Source organism: Gorilla gorilla, chromosome 6 (genome assembly GCF_029281585.2).
Source record: "Gorilla gorilla gorilla isolate KB3781 chromosome 6, NHGRI_mGorGor1-v2.1_pri, whole genome shotgun sequence".
Lineage (NCBI taxonomy): Eukaryota > Metazoa > Chordata > Mammalia > Primates > Hominidae > Gorilla > Gorilla gorilla.
In genome coordinates, this window is record NC_073230.2 from 138,217,501 (window position 1) to 138,223,546 (window position 6,046).

Sequence of the window (6,046 nt, forward strand, 5' to 3'; positions counted from 1 at the left end):
CACCTGGCTAGATTTGGATTTTTAGTAGAGACGGGGTTTCGCCATGTTGGTCTGGCTGGTCTTGAACTCCTGACCTCAGGTGATCCACCTACCTCGGCCTCCCAAAGTGCTAGGATTACAGGCGTGAGCCACTGCACCTAGCCGAGCACCATGTTGTCAACACTGAATACATCCTGTGTCCCATGCTCTGCTAGGTGCCAGGGGTACACATACTAATGCAACACGGGCAGAGTCCTACAGGCATTATGGACTGATGGGTTGTTATCACTGGGGCTCACTAGAAATCTCAAGTTGTCTACAGAGTGAACTGGAACTGGAAACAATCCTCAAGGCCCTCCATGATATGTTTCTAATTTATTTTACTAATTGTATCCCGCCTTATTCTCTCCCCTTTGATCCAAATACATGGGGCTACTTGCCACTAGCCAAACACACCTGCTCCCTTTCTGTCTCTCTGAATTTGCTCACTTTGATCTCTGCTCCTGAAGTGACCTCACTTCTCTACCCATGTCGATTCTGACATATCCTTGAGGACTCAGATTTCAAATGCCACCTTCTTCATGAAACATTATATTGCTTATGAAGTTCTAATTACGTCAGGTTTCTCAAAAAGAACCCCACATAATACCAAGTGCAATGACTAGTTCTTGATTAAATCCTGGTTTGAACAAACCAGCTGTAAGATATTCTGGGGTCAATTGGGGAAATTTAAGTATGAACTGGGCACAAAATTATATTAGGAAATTATTGTTAAACTTATCAGGAATGATAACATTATCATAGTTATATAAAAAGTCATTATTTTTAGATATGAAAGTGAAATTAATGGGTTAAATGACATGATAGCTCAAAAATGGAAGAAGGAAACATGAGAAAATGGGAAAATTTGGTAATGGGAATACTGTAGATGTTTCTGGATTTCTACTTTTCTGTGCATTTGAAAACATTTCTAACCAAAAGAGAAAACAAGAACTACAAAAATTTTTCTTGCCAATAAAAATAAAACATATTCAAAAAATAATAAAACATATTCACTAAAGAAAATCTGGGGAAAAGGAAAAGTAACACAAATAGAGAGCAACAAATATCCTACCACGCAGAGATAATCATTATTTATATTATGATGCCTTTCCTTCTATACATTTATAAACCAATTATTTTCTTTATTTTTTATTAACACAAAAATTATATATATTTATGGTATACAGCATTGTGTTTTAAAATGTATAATTCTTTTTATTTTACAAAATTGTGATGCTCTGGACATATAGTTTTGTACTGATCTCAGATTTTAAAAGGACATATATAAAAGATAGAAAGAAGCACATAAGGCCGGGCTTAATGGCTTATACCTATAATCCCAGCACTTTGGGAGGCTGAGGCGGGAGGATCACGAGGTCAGGAGATCGAGACCATCCTGGCTAACACGGTGAAACCCTGTCTCTACTAAAAATACAAAAACAAAATTAGCCGGGCATGGTGGCAGGTACCTGTAGTCCCGGCTACTCGGGAAGCTGAGACAGGAGAATGGTGTGAACCCAGGAGGCGGAGCTTGCAGTGAGCCGAGATGACGCCACTGCACTCCAGCCTGGGCGACAGAGCGAGACTCCCTCTCAAAAAAAAAAAAAAAAAAAGCACGTACATAAAAGAGAATGCTGCATTTTGTAGATATATTACATGTCAATGAAAAGTTAAAATACAAAAAAAAAAAAAAAAGAAGGAAAACTTGCTAAACAGAGAGAATGGTGCAGACAAACCTTCCAATCCTTCCAGAGTTACATACCAGCAGTTAGTTCTCTAATAATCCTAGATCCCACAGATGGGCTTTTCGACGGTGCATTTCAAATGGTGCAGCCCAGAATCACTTACCTCTTTGCAGTTTCCAGCATTTGTAGTTCTCACCGTGGGCTCTCCAGGCTACTACATGCTTTTTTCTTTTTTCCTTTTTTTTGAGACAGTCTTGCTCTGTCGCCCAGGCTTGAGCACAGTGGCCTGATCTCGGCTCACTGCAACCTCCGCCTCCCAGCGTCAAGCGATTCTCCTGCCTCAGCCTCCTGAGTAGCTGGGATTACAGGCGCACACCACCACGCCCAGCTAATTTTTGTATGTTTAGTAGAGACAGGGTTTCACCATGTTGGTCAGGTTGATCTCGACTCCTGACCTCGTGATCCACCCACCTCAGCCTCCCAAAGTGCTGGGATTACAGGTGTGAGCCACCACGCCCGGCCTACATGCTTTTTGAAGGAAATCACCAGCCTGGCCAACTGGGATCCCCACAGTCATCAGCCACACGAGCTGAGCCATCACTGCTGCTGACCCGTCTTGCCTGGAGTCTCCTGCCTTGCTCTACCCAGAACTCCCCTTTCCTAAAGCTCCTCGTCTACACCGTGTCACTGCTTCTCTCTTCACATACCTTCTTGCCAATGTTAGCTCCAGCAACATGACCCTCTTTCTTTACAGAGATACCATTCAAATATTTTAATTATTTTCATAATCATATGTAATAATATTAAATATATTTTTAAGCTAAAAATTGCTACACATCCCGTTACAACAACACAGCTGATTTTACTTTTATATTTTTTCATCTCTGTTGAAATTGGCCCATATTTCTTACTGTGAATATGTTTATATTGTTAAAATCTTACATACTATTACATAAGTTTTTTGGGTTCCATTTTTTGTTTGTTTGTTTTCTTTTGTTTTTTTTTTGTGTGTGTGTTTTTGGAGACAGAATTTCTGTCACCCAGGCTGGAGTGCAGTGGTGCAATCTTGGCTCACTGCAACCTCCACCTCCTGGGTTCAAGCAGTTCTTGTGCTTCGGCCTCCCACGTAGTTGAGATTACAGGTGCACACCACCACGCCCAGCTAAGTTTTGTATTTTTAGTAGGGATAGAGTTTTGCCATGTTGGCCAGGCTGGTCTCAAACTCCTGGCCTCAAGTCAGCTGCCCACCTTGGCCTCCCAAAGTGCTGGGATTACAGGCATGAGCCACCACATCTGCTTTGAATTCCATTTTAAATGGCCACATTATATATTCCAAAGAACTGAATACCTTTTCCAAGGACTCGAAATAAGTTGAAACTATTCACTGATTGTCAGATACTCTGTATACTTTATTCTACAACCTGATTTTTGCACCTCATATGTCATGGACCTTTTTGCAAGTCAGTACATATGTTTTCTATGTTATTTTAAATGGCTGCATAGCATTCTATAGTAAAGATACATTTTTTCAATTTTTAAATTCTTTTTGATTTTTCAATTTGTGTAATTTTTTCATTTTGAATCATTAATACACTTTATGCTGCAAAAAAAAAATAAATAAATAAAATGGCACACAGTGAAAAGTCTCTCTCCTCTCTTTTCAGTTCTCATCACCATCCCAGTATGTAACCTCCTTTCTTACTTAATGTCTTAAGTTTCCTTCCAGAGTTTATTTAGGCAGAGGGAAGCAAATATAAATGTTATTCCTTATTTTTGTTTTCTCTCTTTCTCTTTAACCAGAATGTAATATATTGTATCCACTGTCCTTCATGTTGCTTTTTTTTTTTTTTTTTTTTTTTTTTTGAGACGGAGTCTTGCTCTGCCGCCCAGGCTGGAGTGCAGTGGTGCGATCTCGGCTCACTGCAACCTTCGCCTCCCAGGTTCACGCCATTCTCCTCCCTCAGCCTCCCGACTAGCTGGGACTGCAGGTGCCCGCCACCACACCCGGCTAACTTTTTTGTATTTTTAGTAGAGACAGGGTTTCACCGTGTTAGCCAGGATGGTCTTGATCTCCTGACCTCGTGATCCGGCTGCCTCGGCCTCCCAAAGTGCTGGGATTAGAGGCATGAGCCACCCCGGACTCATTTTGCTTTTTAAACGTAATGAGTTAACTTGGAGATCGTTCCAACTCAGTACAGAGAGAGTTTCCTAATTCTTTGTTCTATAGCTGCATGGCTTCCTATTTTGTGATGCCGTCCGTGACTTCCACATGAGGGACATTGTGGTCATCACTTTGAAGGCTAATCCCGTCTCTACCTGTTAATTCCAAAACCTCATTCCAGCCATTATCCACCTTAATCCCTCTTGACTGTTTTGTTTTGTTTTGTTTTGTTTCCTACGAACATGTTAGGTCTCTTATATGCTAACAGAGAACTTTCCCTTCACTCTGAAGTCCCTTAAGGCTCCCATAACCTTCAAAGCCAGACAGAGATGTCCACAGTTTCATTCACAGCTTCCATTTCACCACCCATTCCTTCCTTGACACTATGATCTTCCTTCTTCTTCCCGTCTCAATTAAAAATGATCTCTTGGCTGGGCACAGTGGCTCATGCCTGTAATCCCAGCACTTTGGGAGGCCCATGCGGGTGGATCACCTAAGGTCAGGAGTTCAGACCATCCTGGCCAGCATGGTGAGACCCCGTCTCTACTAAAAATACAAAAACTAGCCAGGCATGGTGGCGGGCGCCTGTAATCCCAGCTACTTGGGAGACTGAGGCAGGAGAATCGCTTGAACCAGCGAGGCGGAGGTTGCAGTGAGCTGAGATCAGGCCACTGCACTCCAGCCTGGGCGACAGAGTGAGACTCCGTTTCAAAAAAATAAAACTGATTTCTGGAAGATCATCTAATAGAAACATCCAGCATCTTGTTCTATTTCTCTATCCTCCCCGCTCTAACATCTGAAAATGGGCACCTACCTATTCACTCATTAACCTCTTGTAGAATGACTTCTGCCCACCCTACCTGCTTCATACTAATACTGATCTCCAGTGTCACTTAACCTGTTAACGGCCAGTAATCTCCCAGTAACCTGGCTATGACTGCCTTCTTTAACCTCCACTCTTGGTGCTCCTGTTATGCCTGCTTGTCACCACAGCCTAGCCCTAGAGATTCTATCTTTCCAATGCCTTCCCTTCTATCCTCTCCTAACCATCTATTATTCTGTCTATTACTCCTAAATCAGTTCCTGATTTCTGATTATCTGGATGATGAGCAGCATGCTTCTAACAAATCTTTCTCTCTCCAGCCTCTTTCCCACTCCAACTGAAAACCATGGGTTTTCCATCATCCCTTTCTCCAAAACTCTTATTTCCAAGTCAATTAAGCACTAACTCCCCAATCTGATATTCAATTACTTCCGCAGTTTTAACACAATTCCACATGTAACGACATCGGTCAGCATTATGTCCCACTGCTATTCCAAGCATACCCTGTGCTCCAGCCACAGCAGTCCGCTTATTTTGCACGAAACACATGGCGTGCTTCTGCACCTCCAGGCTTTGGTTCACCCTTTTTTTTTTAATCCACCTGGATTATGTTTCCCCTCCGTCTCTACTATTCTAAATCCCATCCTCCCCTAATTTTACTTGCCACGCTATCTTCACTAACCTCCTACCAAACGTATCATAATTATTTGTGCGGTTATCGTATTTCCACACTGGATTCTAAATTCTGCTAAAACGAAATACTGTAATGCCTTTGATGAGCCTTCCATGTGCCAGTCATGTGCTAAGTGAGCTACATGCATTATCTCATTTAATCCTCAAATCGACATCTAGGTCAGGACTCTCCCATTTAACATTAAACAAACTGAGGCTCCGAGAGATTAAGTAGCTTGCAGCTTTCACGCAGCTAATTATGGTGGAATCAGATTCCCTCCCCGAGGTTCACACTCGTATTACTTAGGGTAGCCAGCATAATATATTCGCCAGCTACGCTGCACTCAACCTGTGTGTGCCGGATCAGCATGTTAAAAACGGTGTCTGCAAGTAGACCAAGGGAAGAGGGGCTGCGGGGGCGGGAATTGAGACAGCAATGAATTAGGATGGCCAGATTGGCGGTGATGTTTCCAAATTTCCACTGTTGGGTTGTAGAGCTTCTGAAATAAGCATTTAAAATGTATAGTTACTAAACAAGATTGCATCTACCCTTGGTCTAATTGTTATGTGTAGGTTAGTTTTGTCTCCCTGATTTTATTGTCATCCCCCAGGGATTGTTTCTGTTCTCCCGTGTTCCCAGAGCTTTCAGCGCATTGCTCAACACACGGTGTGCGTACTTGTTGA